Source organism: Myiozetetes cayanensis, unplaced genomic scaffold (assembly GCF_022539395.1).
Source record: "Myiozetetes cayanensis isolate MyiCay16 unplaced genomic scaffold, myiCay2020 scf7, whole genome shotgun sequence".
NCBI lineage: Eukaryota > Metazoa > Chordata > Aves > Passeriformes > Tyrannidae > Myiozetetes > Myiozetetes cayanensis.
Genome location: NW_026087964.1, coordinates 22,868,602 through 22,885,201, shown reverse-complemented (window position 1 = coordinate 22,885,201; position 16,600 = coordinate 22,868,602). Strand labels below are relative to the sequence as shown.

At 39.2% G+C, this 16,600-nt stretch overlaps 1 protein-coding gene across 1 annotated transcript in view; it reads right to left on the bottom strand.

Moving 5' to 3' along the window:
- Nucleotides 1-7,480, bottom strand: part of ATP10D (ATPase phospholipid transporting 10D (putative)) — a 39,859-nt gene extending 32,379 nt beyond the window's left edge. The window contains exon 1 of the mRNA XM_050337565.1: nucleotides 7,431-7,480. The gene's annotated coding sequence lies outside the window, so the exon portion shown is untranslated. The remainder of the gene's footprint in view (nucleotides 1-7,430) is intronic.
- Between the last annotated feature and the right edge of the window lie 9,120 nt (nucleotides 7,481-16,600).

The following is a 16,600-nucleotide window of genomic DNA, read 5'->3' as shown; positions in this document are numbered from 1 at the left end:
TAATCTATTTTATCCAAACTGTCTTCTCTTATATACCGTCCTTGATTTCGTCTTTTTTCTATTACAATTGTAGAAAACTTGAAACACAGGCACAATGTCCTCAGTAGGTCCTCTGACAATGAGACAGTATTTGTATCTCTACATCAACCTGTTCTGTTCTTAAAAAGAAGATTCCCCAACATTCCTAAAGAGCTTGGTCCTCTGCACAACCACCCTTCAAGCTGGAAAGGTTTTTCCTACTGTGTCTCTGGCCTCTTCCCCTCATGAAATAAGAGGGTACATTTTTGTCCTATCACCATTAGATGTGGAAAGTTATTGACTGTTACAATCTTAATGTCTCAGAGGATTGTTACCATGTACACCAATATCACATTCCTCATTAGAAACCCTGAAGGAGGGAAAACCAAACCCCTATATAGCATCTCCCCTCAGCATTCCCTGGCAGTACCCTACTGTTCTTGCAAGGCCCTTCTGCAGCACTCCCTCAGGCAACGTAAGGGACCAGTCTGAGAAAAAGGCTGTTTTTCTCAGTCCTAAATCCTGTCATCCCAGTAACCATCAGACTAACAAAGGTTGCATGGGAAGGAAGCGTTCTCAGAGGAGAAAGAAGGAGGTTGTGAAGATTTTCCAAAATACATGGCATGCTCTTATTTGCACAGAATGTGTCATCTTCTATCTTTGCTTCCTCTAATCCTACTGCCTGGGAGACAGTTCCCAGAGGGACTGCCCTCTGCACAGAGGTTCCTACCCCATTTTAGTCAGGATCAGTCTTTCCACCAGAAATGGAAACTGACATCTAGAAGCAACTACTTTACACACCTTAACTACTTTTAATGCATGGCTACTGTATAGTCATACATATGAACACTGGTCTGTACACATGTGAGAGATGCTTCAATTCATTTACACTGAGCCTGAGAACAAGTCTGAAGCTTGAAAGGTAGCAAGTCTTCAAAAATGTTTAGGTACTGTAGAACATGCTGCTGGTGGAGTCCATGCATGGCTGTGAAGAGCTCTTCAAAACACCTAGAGCTCTCAAAAACCAAATTAACACAACTCAGGACTGAAGCAAACATAGTACTGAAAAAGCAGACAAAGTATTGAAAATTAAAGACATTAAAAAGATGACTTCCTGAAAAGAGGTACAAATGTTGGCAGCTCAGCTATTAAAAAAACCCCAAACATCTAGATTTTGGATGACATCCTTAAGGCTTGGCCATTTTGAGAAAACACCACTTCTTAACAATCTCTGCTGTGACAACTCAGTAATTTCTGACAAACAGATCTTACGTAGTGAGGGACCTTTTCAAATAAACGTTTGTTTTAATTAACAATATGCTGAATTCTCAGGGAGAGTTTTAACATGATTCTTCTAATAAACTTATCAGATTCTCTCAAGGTTCTGTTTTTAGCATGAATCATACAAGGTGTGTCAATTAACCACACTTTTGTTTGAAACAACAACTCTTTGCCCAGTGATCTGATATATCTCTACATACTGTTACAATGTCCTTACAGAAAACTTAAGTAAGTAAATGCTGCAACCCTTTCAGGATGCCACAAGTGAGATATTTGAGAGCAGGTAAGATTTGTAGTGAAAATCACGTTTGTTTTCATAAGACCTTTTTTCATAAGGTCTTTTTGGTTTTCATAATTTATTATCTTTTATAGTATTTGATACTCAATGACCGCTATTTAAAAAAAAAAAAGGGGGTTGTCAGCAGAATGGAAGAGTACTGGACATTTTAATATGACAGCATGGAATTCCTCAGATGGAATTCCTCACCGCTGGATCTGGAGCTAAAGGTTTAAACTACGTATGCAGTGTTGCTGAAGAGCAGTCACTCCTCACCACACACCCTTGATTCCTGACACAGCTCCAAAACCTCTGCCCCACCCTTCCTCATCTAAGGAAGAGCTTAGAAAGGGACAGGAAACATCATATTCAGTTGTGTGCACTACATATTTCTGCCAGTATCCCCAGTATTTTAATGTAACAACTTTTAAGTAAACTTTGAAGATTGTATGGATCAGAAATAACAAACATGAACTTACTACACTTGAAACATTGTATGAGAAACAACAAGTAATCTCCTATGATCAGAAAGGTGAATCAGACAATTAACCAACGTCTTGGGAAAAAAGCATCTGGACCTCATACTCTGCCACAATGCCCTCTGACTCACCTGGGATTTGACAGAGCTACCATGTGAAAATGCTTTTTTTAAAAAATCATTTGCATCGCCATGTTAAAATAGGATTTATAAGGTTTCAAACTTCAGAAATCTCTTTTGGTTTTTTTTTTACGATTTAGAGTAATTTTATTACTCTTTCTCATTAAATTTGGTTCAGAAAGTAATGAACACCTTTTCTTTGGTCAAAAGGAGTATTGTCACCTTCATGTTAGATATTAGCAAGGATTAAGTTACCGAAGATCAAAAAAAGGCTGTTTTGAACAATTTTTCTAATAAATCTCTTCCCTTAAAACATCACTTGACCCACTTGTCATGCTATTTTTCATTGTAAATTCTTGAGTTCTCCAGCTAATGTGAATCCAAAGTAGTAGTACAAAATGGCAGATAATTCTTTAAACACTAGCAAATGACCCACAAGACGACTTACTGTGAAGAACTATTTTTAGAAGTTTATTTTTAAAAAAATGTTTGTTTAAAAAAGCCAAGAATAACATTCAAGTATTTGAAAACAGGAAGCCTAAATGATCACATGCCAAGTTTTGAGGACAATGTCCTCAAACACAAGCTAGAACATCCTCATTTTCATACTACGCACTCAGGTGAACACTACTTGATCTTGCTGAATGGAAAGAGCTGATATAGAGCGAATTCAGGTATGTCTTCACTCAAAAAGTCAAGCTTTTGCAGCAAGCTTAGTAATGTCACATGATAATGATGAAATGTGGAAGGAATTATCTGACACTGGACATACTTCCTTTCTCTCTACACCAGTTCCTTCATGTACTCTGATTCCCTCCTCTTCTTATAAAGCACTTTGAGATATGAAAAACTGGAAGGACTAGACACGGTTAGCATGAAATAGCTGGCTGTCATATCTTTGTTAATGCAAAGCACAGCAGTGTCATTTTTACCACAGGGCAGATCAACACTATACACTACCCATGTTTAACCATCCTATATCACAGTAAAAACAGCCTTTGAGAACTCTCTGCTAGTGGTAATACCGAGAAAACCCCTTCTTTAAATGGTTTGCACCCTGAAAGAAGGGCCTTTCATCATAAAGCCCAGCAGAAGCATTATCTTGTGTATTTCATATTCACAATTTGTTTTCTTTTCCAATTACTTGCCTTCCACTTTCTCTTATAAATTCTATCAGCTTCCAGTTCTGCAAAATATCACCTGCGTATCTGCACGCACACCTTTGCTCCTAGCCTTCCTGCAGGGGGACCAAGCTGAGACTAAAAATTCCTTAATTCCAGTTATATTATTGGTAGCCTTTAGCAAAGCACTTAGCAATCACTGACCTCTCCCATACTAGATAATTTCTTAATATTGTCAGCAAAACAGGTGTGTAGATAATTTAGTCTATGTTTATGCTCCAGAACTGCACCTTACTATTATGTTGTGGTCATCTGCTCACATGTTACTTGAAGTGCCTTACCACTTACCCTGTCTTCTCCTGACCACTTCCTCCCTTCTGACAACATCCTTCTCTTTTGCTGTGATCTCCAAATAGCTAGTCCTTGTTCTTCTTTTGGAAAATTATTTGTTAAATACACTTGGCAAATGACACTTTTGACAAAAATGTTCCTCAAACCTTTGGCACATGCATGTTTATGGTGTGTGTTTCTATTCTGTTCCTTCTCAGGCAGTGTGCAATAGGCCTTCTGTGTCATCTGTGCTGGTTTGCAGTAGGAAGTAATAAATCAATTCTCAGCAAACAGAAATGCAATCAATAAAATTGCATTATCTTATCTGAAAAATGTCTACAGCACCCAAAAGGGAAGCAATTCAGACAATGCATCTCCCCAGCAACATCCCTTTTCTTTGCTCTGAACATTTCAAGATGTTCTCCAGGTTCTGGGTGGCCTGGGAAGATAAAAAATGCTGACCTAGATGCAGGTTACACTACACAATGCTATGGAAGAGTGGATCATCCCTGATCCACACAGAAGTCCCACTAGAACATCGTAGCAAGTGTTACTGTGCAGGTTCATTAGCTTGTCTCACTATACTGCAGAACATAAGAGGCTAAATGTTAAAAGCTCCTTCTAATCATCTTTTAAAACTCAGAAGCTATGAGACAATGCAGAAACTTAAGGGAGGCAGGGCCTGAAGGTTAATTTACACTCTGAAGAACAAGTTCATCTTTTCTCCTAAGGTTTGCTACTTTCTCTGTAACATGCCATTTCACAAATTTGTCACGTGTCTTTGCAAGCCAACGTGGAATCTGCAGAGACACTCTAACATGCCAAATAGATCTGGATAAGACTTGTGCAGCCAATTTATGAGACAAGCAGCCAAAAACCTGTGGGAATCAAAACTTCAATTTTAAGAAAAATATGTGGTTACTTGCAACAACCACATAATCTGAGTTATATTTATAAAGGGGATACTAAGAACTCCTGAATTAAGAGTGGAAGGCAGACGTTATTATGAAAAGTGAATTGCTGTGGCACTATTTTGCCACGCACTCCTACCTACAAAGTCTAATTTAGCATAGGCAAGACTGAAAACCTGAAAGCTTTGAAATGCCTTGATCCTGAAAAGGAAATTTCTTGGTTGTGAGTATGGTAAGCCAGCCATCAAGAGCTGTTCACAAGTAAAAGACCATCAGCAAGCTGCATAAAACCCAGGAAGTGCCAAGGCCCTGACATAAGACAATTTAGTAGTAAACCACACATGAAGTAGTATTGGTTCATGCACTACAGTGTGGGAGCAGTATAAAAAACCCAAAAAATCTCCTTCACCTTGGGTAAAATTATTTAGGATGCCAATCAGATCATGTACCTACAGACACAACCAAACCATGCACTAACATATTTCAGACGAGCCACGTATTTCTGCTCCAGGTAATCAGTTCCAAAATAGAACTGAAGGCTGCTGAAGCGTGATCATTTTGTGCAAATATTTTACTTCCTTTTCTCCATTCATGAGAAAAGTTTTGCTTTACACCCTGTTCTCATGCGACACACTGGTTTCAAAATTGTAAACCAAAACCTTCCAGGTTAAGTGTCAGTCTTTTATGACCATCTTTCCACACAAGTGTATCTTTAGCTTATGGTCACGCAGCATTTAATCACTACAGATGCTTTGGTATGCGTGAAATTCACATTAATTTTGCAGCAAGACTAAGGTGTGGGCCACGTTAAAAATTTATACTGGTGTTCATGTGGTGCAGAAGGATGTGATTTTTTTTTTGTAGCAGTGTACACTCCCTATGTTATTGTAAATAGTTCTAAAGGAAATGGATCCATATTGGCAGTATTGCTGGTTTTTAACTATGCTGATTTATTTAAAGGGCCAAAACTCTGTTGAGTAGATGAGGTCTAGGGTACTTATTGAAATTTATACTGAAAGTAAGAAACTGTACTTGAGTTCCTAAAATCCTAGATTAGGCCTCTGACTGGTTTTTCTTTTTTTTTTTCTCGTTTTCTAAGACACCTACATTGTCAGCTATTCAGGAGGTCTGGAAACTACTAAGGCATCCACTGAGGTTTTCAGGTCTAATTCTCTAAGGTTATTGAATTTTTTACAAAACCTACCCTTGTATAATCTCAGGAATACAAACAGATATTTGTCACAGAGCAATAAAACTGGCCTACTGTTTGGGGATATTTTGAGGGGAATAACCTGTGAATCCACTTTAACCACCAGAGAGTTTCTGCAAGACTACAGAACATGAATCTAGAGATGATTTTTCAGGCCTGAAAGTGAGAAGTGACCTACAGCAATTCAGGACTCAATTATAAATGTGTATCTTCTAAAGCTTTATTAATAAATTGAAGCCAAAATATATAGAAGCCTGAAAAAAATGCAAGTAGTTGAGAACACTCAAATTCTGACCCTAGTAACCCCAAAACTATTTAAGACACTATAGAATTAGTGCTGAGAATAGCTGAACTGAGTTAAAAGTTGACACTGAACGGAATAGCTCTTGCTTCTACCTCCTGCTCCTATCCCTCCTTGATAATTGATCTGCTACTTACTGAACCTGATTCTCACTGATCTACAAGACCTTATACAAACTTAAAGACAATAACATTACTGGATTTCCCAGTCCATCGTTACAGCTGTGAAAGTACTCGTGTTGGCATAAGCAAAGTGGGACAAGAACGTCAGATTAGAGTGACTATCTTTGAGTACTTATGTGGAGTACTTGGTCCTGGTTTTAGCATAGTTTTCATTAGATATATAGATCAGCTCTGGCTATTGCCTTTCATATTCAGATCATCCACAGCAGTGGCAAGTAACAGAAGAATGTAATTCTTGCCTGTCAGTTCTACCTTTTGCTCCTGTAAACTGTAATGCCCACAGCCTAACTGCAAAGATTCAATCTAAAACAATGACTTCAGACCAGCTTTTGGGGTACACAAGACTTAAGTGATTTAAATTCCACCCTGATTTTAGGTAAACCATTTAGCGCCTCTCTGCTGCAAACCACCACTTACAAAAACAGGAATAATGACAATTCACTTATCTCTTGGTGATGACATGAAGACAAATATGTTTGAAATTAGAGGTTTCTCAAAACTGCGGTCATTGGTGAGTACACGAATACCCTATACGTATGGCTTTAGTATTACAATAACAGTAATTTTGATATTAAAAGTACCTTTTTCTTCAGTAGCTGTATTTCTGACAAGAACTTTGATTTTTCTTTTCCATCGCTAAGCCCAGTAACTATTATTGTGGTCCAATCCTGTGAGCGACCCTGTCCACTCTGCACCCCTGGGTACTTTCCTGAAGCTCCAGGAATTTCCCTGTGACTTACATGGACTTAAGTCTACTTCTTCACCATAAATCTGTAAAGTACTAAAAAGCTTACACCTCACTCACCACCACGAGCTATTAAAACAATAGCTTTTCTTTCTGGAGTCAAAGTTTTCATTACCTTTCCTTCTGGTCTGCTGCCAGAGCAACTCAATCGAGGAGATTAAGATACGCGGGGGTGGCTGGCGGCGCAGGGGACATTTAAAAACATAAAAGCACAAATCGTCCTCGTACCCCCGAGCTCCCGCCGCCGCCGTGCTCTGCAGGGGCCGTGCCGGGCTCCTCAGCGCTGGCCCTGCAAAACGCCACCCGGATCGGGCAGAAGGGACCTCTCTCCCTCCGCCACCGCTGCTTCCACCTTTTCCCGCCCCAGGTCTCGGTCCAGAGGCCCAGCACCGGTGCTCCCCACCACGGACCCGACACCGCAGCAGAGCTGCCCACCTGAACCCCCGACAGGCTTACCGATGGCACCGCGCACATCCCAGCGGAATGGCCGCGCCCGGAGCTCCCCCCCAACCCGGCCCGCCTCCTCCCGCCTCCTCCCGCCTCCTCCCGCCTCCTCCGCCCTCGCCCATCCCTCCGCACGGCTCTGCTCCTTGTTCCCCGGGGAGTCACTGAGGTGGGGCACTCGAGCCAAAGCGGCTCCTTTGTACGCCCTACTGCTCCGTGTGAGGGCGGGGAGGCTTTGCTCGTTGCCGTAGGGTCCATGGCGCTTGCCCATCCAGAAGTTAGTTATTGTTTTAAGTGGGTTTTGTTTGTTTGTTTGTTTGTTTGTTTGTTTGTTTGTTTTGGTTGTTTGTTTTGGTTGTTTGTTTGTTTTGTATGTTTTGTTTGGTTGGTTGGTTGTTTTTGATTTTTCCCCTTGAGGCCTCAGCAGATGGAGGCTGTGGCTGGAGTGTGGCTGTGACAGAACCTGACGCTCTTGACAGCTTGTCAGGGAAATTGATGTCCTTAATCTTTTGCCATGACAGTCTGAAGGCAGCTTGGCCCGTCTAAACATGAAGTTTTCTAGCCACTGGGCTAATCAAGGATAGCAAACACTTTCTTGTTTTCTAGGAAGTAATTCTCTGGCTGTTGAGAAACTGTCAATACTATCTTAAACAGATCACTGCCATCAGGAACTTCAGTGAGTTATTTCATCAATAGCCATTTTGAAAGAAGTCCCACACTGTCCTTTTTGCTCTTACTGTCTTCCAGGGCACTCTTGAAGGCTGCCTCTTACAGTGAAATCACATGTCCTTTTACATGAAGAGAGAGGATTCCTGCTTCAACATTGTGCAACAAACCAACAGGGAAGGTTAATTGCGGATTCCTTGGTCCCTGTTGAAATACACTGGGATTACCAGTACCTGTCCAGTGTCAACAATGAATTCCTAACAGAGTTGGGAGGGCTGTGCTGAGCAGTGGTAGTTGGCTGTGCTCTCCTTCCCATATACATGGTGTTGTTTTCCCCTGTTGTCCTGCATTTTATTGGGCCCTGCACCCCTGACCAGACACTGAAAATGTTATGGGTATGTTTCAGTGAACAGCAGCTGATGATCTGTTCTTTGAAGTGCCCATGTGGCCAGCAGGAATTTCAAAACACATTGGTGTGTCAGATGGAATAAAAAGACATCTACATGAAGGAAGACCATAACTGCTGTCTTGAAATTATGCAGGTTTATTCTTCTTGGCAGGAAAAGATACGGAGTTCTGTTTCCATGCAGGATCCATCACCTTTGCTGGATCAGGTGCTGTAGGAAAAAGGAAGCAACTCTGGGGAGGGCAGAGCAAGGTACTGCAAGACAAAGGGGATAGTAGGTGTGTCAAAACCACTTTATGTGGTTTAATTGGTTAACACTGATTTATTGGAACTTTCAGCTTGCAGAGATGTTTGAGAAAAAAGAGAACATCACACAGCTCATAACAAAATAGCCACCTCTACTGTAATCACATTGGAGCTGTAAATAATTCATATGCAGAGTCTCACATTTTCCATTCATATTTTTTCATGCATGTCAGTCCATTCTGTAAGCCTACAACTACAAAAAGCATTATTTTGTTTCCTTTGTTTGCCCAGCAGTAACAATTGCCTCAATTAGGCCTGCACAACAGTGCACTGCAAAACTACCTGACCAAACCATAAATGAGCTAGCTTGGCTGCCAGGAAGAGCACAGCTGCCTTAGTGTGGCGCTCTGTTTAGTTTAATTAGATGTGTTGAAGCAGAGCATATGAGGTCTTTGGAGAGGTAGAACTGGTCAGGTGCGTGGGAGGCATTGCTGTCTCCTGACTTGGCCATTACATATAAATATTTTCACTTTTTCCTTTTGTACAACTGTCCTGTAGTATGAATGGTCTTGATCCCAAGCATGCAAAGCAACCATCCAGAATGTCTGAAGTGTAATTAAAACTCTCTTCTCCCAAGTATCCTATGGAAGAGTAACTACAAAGAACACAGTCACCAGAGGTAATGCTTGATTGAGAAATCTCACTGACAGCTTTTCTAGGTAGAGGTAATAACACTCTCATCCACACAGATATATCCTTTTTTTTTCCAGAGAGATCTTTTATATCACCTCCAGAACCGCCACATGCCAAGGGGAAACTACGGGCATTGTGAGAGCTGCTGATGACTCCAGAACAGTTGGAGAGTTCTTTGTGTACTTCAACCCCCCCTAAATGTTCATGGCTGTGATAGCTCTGCAAGTGCAAGCATGAACAGCTCATCCTGCTGTGCTCGTATTGGCACTGTTTGGGACACATGAAAGAGAGGAACTTACGTCACAGCAACTGTCAACCTAACATGTTGGCAGACTGAAAACTTTCCCATGAAGGTCTGAAAGGAAGATGGAAATTTGTCATAGCATGCTATCAAATGTTTCCCAGAGCACCACAAGTTAATGAAATGCTAGGAACCTGGGTATAATTCTCCTCTGGAGAATCATACCCAGTGATGATTCCAGTGCCAAATCCACATAAATAGCAGTGCCAGTGGGGATTTGAGTTTGTGGACATAGCTGGTTATCATTCCTGCAGTATGGATGCTGCTGGATCAGCTTAGTAAGTACAAGATGCATTCATATCAGGTCAGTGGATGTACCTGAGAGATTTGGTGTGTATTTATAGTGTAATAGTGACATACTATGATATACACTCTAGTTTAAATATCTTTGAAGTTGTGGTAGCATATTAATAATAATTTATAGCCAGAAAGGGAATTCATTTTACCCAGTAATTTGTTTTTCACATTTTTCTCCTTAACTCTGCAGTAAAACCAAATAATTTAACCGCACCAGAGATTTTGCAAAAAAAAACACCCTTGAATTTTAAATTACACTGAATTATTGTTTACCAGATCATTGGCTAAATTATGTGTTTAGAGTCCTAACCAATGTTGCCAATGCAAATTAAAACTGTTGTGCACATCACTAAGGTAATTCCTTACTACAAGATCCTCAGATACTCCAAGGTCCTCAGATATATTTCCTGGCAGGACCCCTGTCAGGAAATCCTGACAGCAGGACAGATACACAATGAAGGAAACAGCTGTTTATTTGTTTAGGCTGTGTGTAGCTAAGACCTTTATTTACCATACACTGTCTAAATCTGTATTAGTTTATTGATTTGATCGTGAGCAGATTGTGTTTATCACTGGAGTGAACATTTTATAAAATAGTAATGAATTTTCCTTAATTGCTCTCTGTGAGACAGGAAGGTATTACTACTACCATGTTACAAATAAAAAACTGAAACAAGGGAGAAAGTGTTTGTTAGTGATTCTGAAACTACATAGTGAGTTTGAAAGAACTAACATCTATTTTAATGTTTTTACAGTAGGAGATATATTCTGCGTATATTATGTACATTTTGCAAATCTTGAGAGAGGTAGACTAGGTATGTAAATATTATTGTGGGAACTTTCCTGAAAGGCACCTTCAGGGTCATTAAATGCTTGTTGTTACAAGCATGCCATGTAATCTGGTTCAGAGACTGACTGAGCTTTACCTTAAAAGTAGTTAAGTATTTTGCTCATATTACTGTACTAGAAAACCATTCCAGAGCATGGTTGCTGTGAGGGTTAAGAATTATCTTCCAGCTTCTAAACTCAAACTTATACCCATTAGCTATTATATTAGCAGTGACCACTGTTTCCATTAAATAATTCTTTTTGTTCCTGGTGTTTATCAATCCACCTTTGTTTTGCTAAAGTAAACCAGATAAGAATGAATTATATCAAACTGAATGAAGGCTAACTAAGTTTTGAATAAAGTGTCCAGCCAAAGGTGTTTAACAAATCCATTCAGACCTTAGTTACAGCTGGATAAATTGCTGTGACACAGCTTGTGTAGACGAGTTTTAAGGGAGTGACTGAAATATTCACTCGTGCAATCCCCATGCTTTGCCTGTGGTTTATACCATTATGTTTAGACAACTGCAGAATGCCAGGAATCAGGAAGCTTGTGTTATATCTCAGTTCTGGAGGGCAGTTATTAGCAGTCAATAGCAGTTGTTGTTTTTGGCATAGGACTTCTCGATTACCACTCACTGTGGTTTAGCTGTCATGTGTGTTAGGAACTTCCATCCTGAAAGTCACTAAGATGATGAGATTTTTTTGTTCTAGAGATTTTCATTCTTTTGCCTGTTCAGCAGAAAGTAATTATCAACTGGAATTTAACAAGGAATCTGAAAGTCTTTCACTTCTAAGAGGCTCAGAATTACCAGGACAAGCAGAAAGTCATCTTATTTGAGATACTGTTATCTTGTTGCAGCTCCTAGTGCAGCAAGAATTTACTTCTTATCTTGGCATTTGTACTTCATCCAATAAGGGAAGCTGAATTGCTAATCAATAGTGAGACTCCAGCTTCTAACAATCCTGGGTCACTATTCCTGAACTAACATGGGCTCATTGAATAAGAAGACACAAAAAGTAACCCTAAAGAAAGGGAACACCATCTAATGCTGCTACTTCTGGGCTGATGGAAAAGTGTGTATGGTTGGAAAATAGTTCTAGCTAAGTGGAATTGCACACACAGGAGCTTTGATGCACCTGGGTAAATTGCTTTATCCTTTCTTTTTCTGTTTATTTTGATGGGGCAATTTCCCATGGCTAATCTTCAACCTTATCTACAGCTGTAGACTTGTCATTAGCTTGTTTACAGGTTCATTGTGTGTCAAAACACTTTTGATATGCACTTATGATATGTATTTATGCACCTTCCTTTTCACTGTATATGTAAGCAAGTTGACTTGTTGATTTTATTTGGTCCACAAAATAACCTTAATTGTATATCTTCTTATCAAACCACTCTATCAGCTAATGAAATGACCTGAGTCAGTGATATCAAATGAACTATTTAGTAAATATGGCCTTTTTTCTCTCTCTTTGCTTGTAGAAAGTTATTATCTGGGCTATAATATTTTTCTTTTTGTGTGTGTGTTTTTGTTTTGTTTTGTTTTTCCATTAACTTTTGTTTACAGCTTTTCTAACTCAGTTTCTGCTGGCTGCCAATCACATTTTGTCAATATTCTAACATAGCTACTTATGTCACAACTGCTATATCCATTTCTTGAACACATAAAAACAATCCAGCAGATAGATATTAAGATATCATTTAGACTTTTGATGCTCTCAGGCATTTTCCATAAGGGAAAATTCAAGGCTGGTTTACCATAAGATGTTTAATTTAATTTTAGGAAACCTAGTATCAGATCAAAAGTGTCCACAAGACACCACACTGATAAAAACTCATTTTTATGGTTCATATATATTTAAACAATTTTGAAGGTGAAACTTTGTCCCAGCAGTCTGATCATCTCACCTTCTAGAGCGAGTGTAAACTGAGATAAAGGTGAAGTGTAAACCAAGATAGACCAAGACTAAAGCATAAGTATGGCTTTAGTTAACTTGGAAGAAAAGTTACCAAATGTGTGTTTCTGAACCACTTGGTTAGCCCAGTACATCACAGATCCAAGATTAATTAATGAAAAGCCATACCCCTGGTAGAGATAAGAGAGACTTATACTTTTAAGGGTATTGTATGTCAAGTTCAAACTTAGAAAGCGGCCTAGGGTTTGCTTTTAACTAGCACTATATGCGACAATATTAAAACAACTGCTCTTTGCTAGGATTTTATGTCATATAATGCATTCTAGATAACACATGGAAAAACATGTCCTGTCTTCAAGTGAACAATTTATATTTTCTCCTTATTTTCCTCGTATAGGTAGAACAATTATATGAGGAAAACTAGGAAAGTAAACATAATTGTAAGTTTTCTATTTTAAGTCACTCAGTATTTCTCAAAAAATATTCTCAAAACTATGAAATGAAAATTTCTTACTACATTCTTTACTGTATCTTCTGGAAGAACAAGGAAACCACGTCTTCACAATGCAAAGAAATTTCCTAGAGAGTTCTCCTCCAGAATTTGCTCCAAAGTAACTCTAAATAAAAGCAAATGTCAGCTACTTCACTGAAAGTAAAAAATACCTCTACTGATGCTGTAACATCAAACCATTGCAATCCTGGTGTGAGCAAAATACTGTTGTCACCAGTGACATCAGTGACTAAGCCACAAAAAAGTAGTTTGCCAATGCAAAAAAGTGCTTCTCTTCTTTTTGTATCTTTGCTAATTTGAGACACTGTCATGCTGGGGAAAAAAAAAAAAAGATTCAAAGCAGAATTTGCCCCAGGAGTCATGGAGGTCATGGGTCAAGGTGATTATGCAACTGCAGTGACAGTGTGAATTAGCAAGGTTTGAAAAGTTGGTAACTATAAGGAATTTGTCCAGGACTCTTACAACGGCTTCTCAAATTCCCAAAATTTTCACATCAGTGCTGGAATACTTAGTTAGCTTTGTGAGATGATGTTACTTTCAAATTACTTGTTTTGATTTGTTTTAGTGAAGTCTCTTAGTTATTTCTCTTATGCAGAAGACAAGAGCAGAAGTAGGAGGTAGATATGTGGAAAACTGCCCCTTAATATATTATTTAGAGACCCTAAAAAAGGCCAGACAATCTGGCCAGCACAATGTACTGCCAAACTGGACACAGACTGACAAGACTGAGAAAGGCCATTTGACTTGGCAGCAAGTTGGCTCCCTTTACCCTGGAAGGGATTGAGTAAAAAAAGCAATGCTGTGCTCTACTGGCAAAAGCACTCTTACTATGGATGTAGCTGTATAAATAAATGGCTTTTTCTTAGCCTGTCAAAATTACCTTTTCTTTATATGCCCTTGGTTGAAACAACCTCTCTCATCAAAAACAGAATATTGCCAGTGTAACTTTCACCAACAGCTCTTTTCATTACTTTAAAATTGGTGCAATAAAAATTAAATCTATAGTAGCTATCATAGTAGCTCTCAGCTCAGAGTTATATAATAAATACAGTCCATGAACTCCTTGTGAGATGTACTTAGTAGGGTCTTTATTACTTTATGAATACATTCTGTCTCCTGCTATTATGATGTGTTGGTACAACTTGCTGTGCAGCATATTTCAGTATCTACTAATTGTTGTTTACTAATAGGGCTAATTTACCTACAAGGCATTTTCTTTTCTGTTTTATGATGTCCAGAGATTATTGAAAAGCACCAACACACTCTTACCATTCATTATTAATACTGAAATCTTATGGTTAGGGTTAGAGCAGGGAGGAAATATTTGGCTTATGGTTTTACTGCATCTGCCTAAATAGGATTATTAATTTTCTATTGTTGTTGTTGTTCTTTTGCATTCCAGACACTACAATCATTAGACCTACACATTATGAGTAAAATTCCAGTCCTGACACGTACCTGGTATTCAGTTCACTTAAAATTCTTAAGCAAGAAGAAAGGGACATAGAGGAATAGAAATGGTGACAATAGATTTTTCCTTATAAAATGATAGCAGTAGAGCAGATGAAAATAAACTCTCTGCATGTTCCCTGAGCACAGCGTAAGAAATAATGGGCCTGAACTGTAGGAAAGGAGAGTTAGGAGAATACTCATAGATACTCTTGTAGGATGAAAGACAAAGACTCCACCCTCTCCCATCAAAGAAGTTGTGCAAAGAAGTGTGTCTTGGGGACAGGGGAGGAAAGGCAGAATAAGTCTGTGCCTGCCCAGCTGTTTGCAAAAGATGGTGACCAGTGATACTCATGAGCAGAGTCCCAGTTACTCACTCCAGTTTGTCTTGAGTTATGAGCTGGTTGCTTTAGTGGACATATGGCTCAAGTGGACCTAGGCTCCTTGGACTACACAGAAGGTCACTCTTCTGGTCTGAGCTATTTCCCTGCCTCTGTCCTGCAGAATACTGGGTGTGATACCAGGTTCTGTCTCTTCTACTACCTCAGCCAGACAGGTGTCAAGATGTATACAGGTCCGATATTTTACAAACCTATGATACTAGTTTGATTTTGAGTAATATGTATGAGATTTTTCCCATCTGGTACTTTAAGTATTTTTGGAGTGTCTCCAGCAATTGGAGTTCCTCTCTGAAATCTTACCGTTGGCAGAGAGACCTTTTGAATGATCTCTTCAGTGTGTTTTTGTCTGTGAAAGGCTATACAGAGTTTGGTATATAAATTGTGTGTCTCTAAGGTGATGTTGAACCAGAAGAATCTCCCTCAGAGGTATTGCTAGTTCTTCAGTGCAATCTGTCAGAAGGAGAGAACTGCTGCAGAAACCAACAAGAGGATTTTGAAATATCAGAGTAAGAAGTGAAATCAAGAATATTTAAGGAAGTTCCTCTTGTTATATCTCCTTACTGGGAACACGTAGAGAAAATAGAGACAAGTGTAAAGCTGTGGACACAGACTGTATCCACTGTGTATGACATGCTGTACTCTTCATGTCTCAAAGAATAAATACATGAGCATTTACAGAATGGGAAGAGGGTGGGGGAGAACCAAAACATCTCATGCTTTTGTGTGTTTAAAATTTACAAGTAAAATTATTTAAGAAACTGATTTGTCATTCAGGAGGAGTCATGACTATGGATTATGAAGAGAAAATAGCTTATAAAGTATGTTCTACACATCACTGTCATGTTGTTCATCCAGCTTCACTTACTATGAACTTCACTGGCTGGTCAGACTATAAAAATTAGAGACTGTTTTCAATCTCCTTCAGCTGTAGCATATCACTATGAACATGTTTATATGTAAGCTTCCACAGAAGCTTTCAAGATTCCTGGTTTAATAATTAAAGGGCTTCACTGATTGATATTAATTTGTCAAGCTGTAGTTTCAGGACCAGTTTCATCTGATTTAAGTATGAGATGCCAGAAGGGGTAGTTCTGTCTTCTCCCTCCATCCCAAAGAGGAAAAAGAGACAGAGGTCTGTTTCCTCTGTTAGAAGTAGTGCTCTGTTCCAACCTGGCTGAAATCTAACCCAAGAAAAAAAATAAACCAGTGCAAAAATAACAGTTTGTTTTCAAACAAATTGCAGTTTCATCCTGTGCTGTCATAAGGGTCAGGTAGAGGAAGCTGGCAATAGGGGCAAGGGGACCAGCGGAACCTCCCTTTTCCTACATTTAGCTCAGCATAATCTGAACTGCAACCTCATGTTTCCCCTGCATTTAAAAACACATTTACTGTCCCTCCTGTGTTGATAAAATACACAGTTATCTATTTATTTCTATTGACATACCTATTTAATAGTTAGTTGTG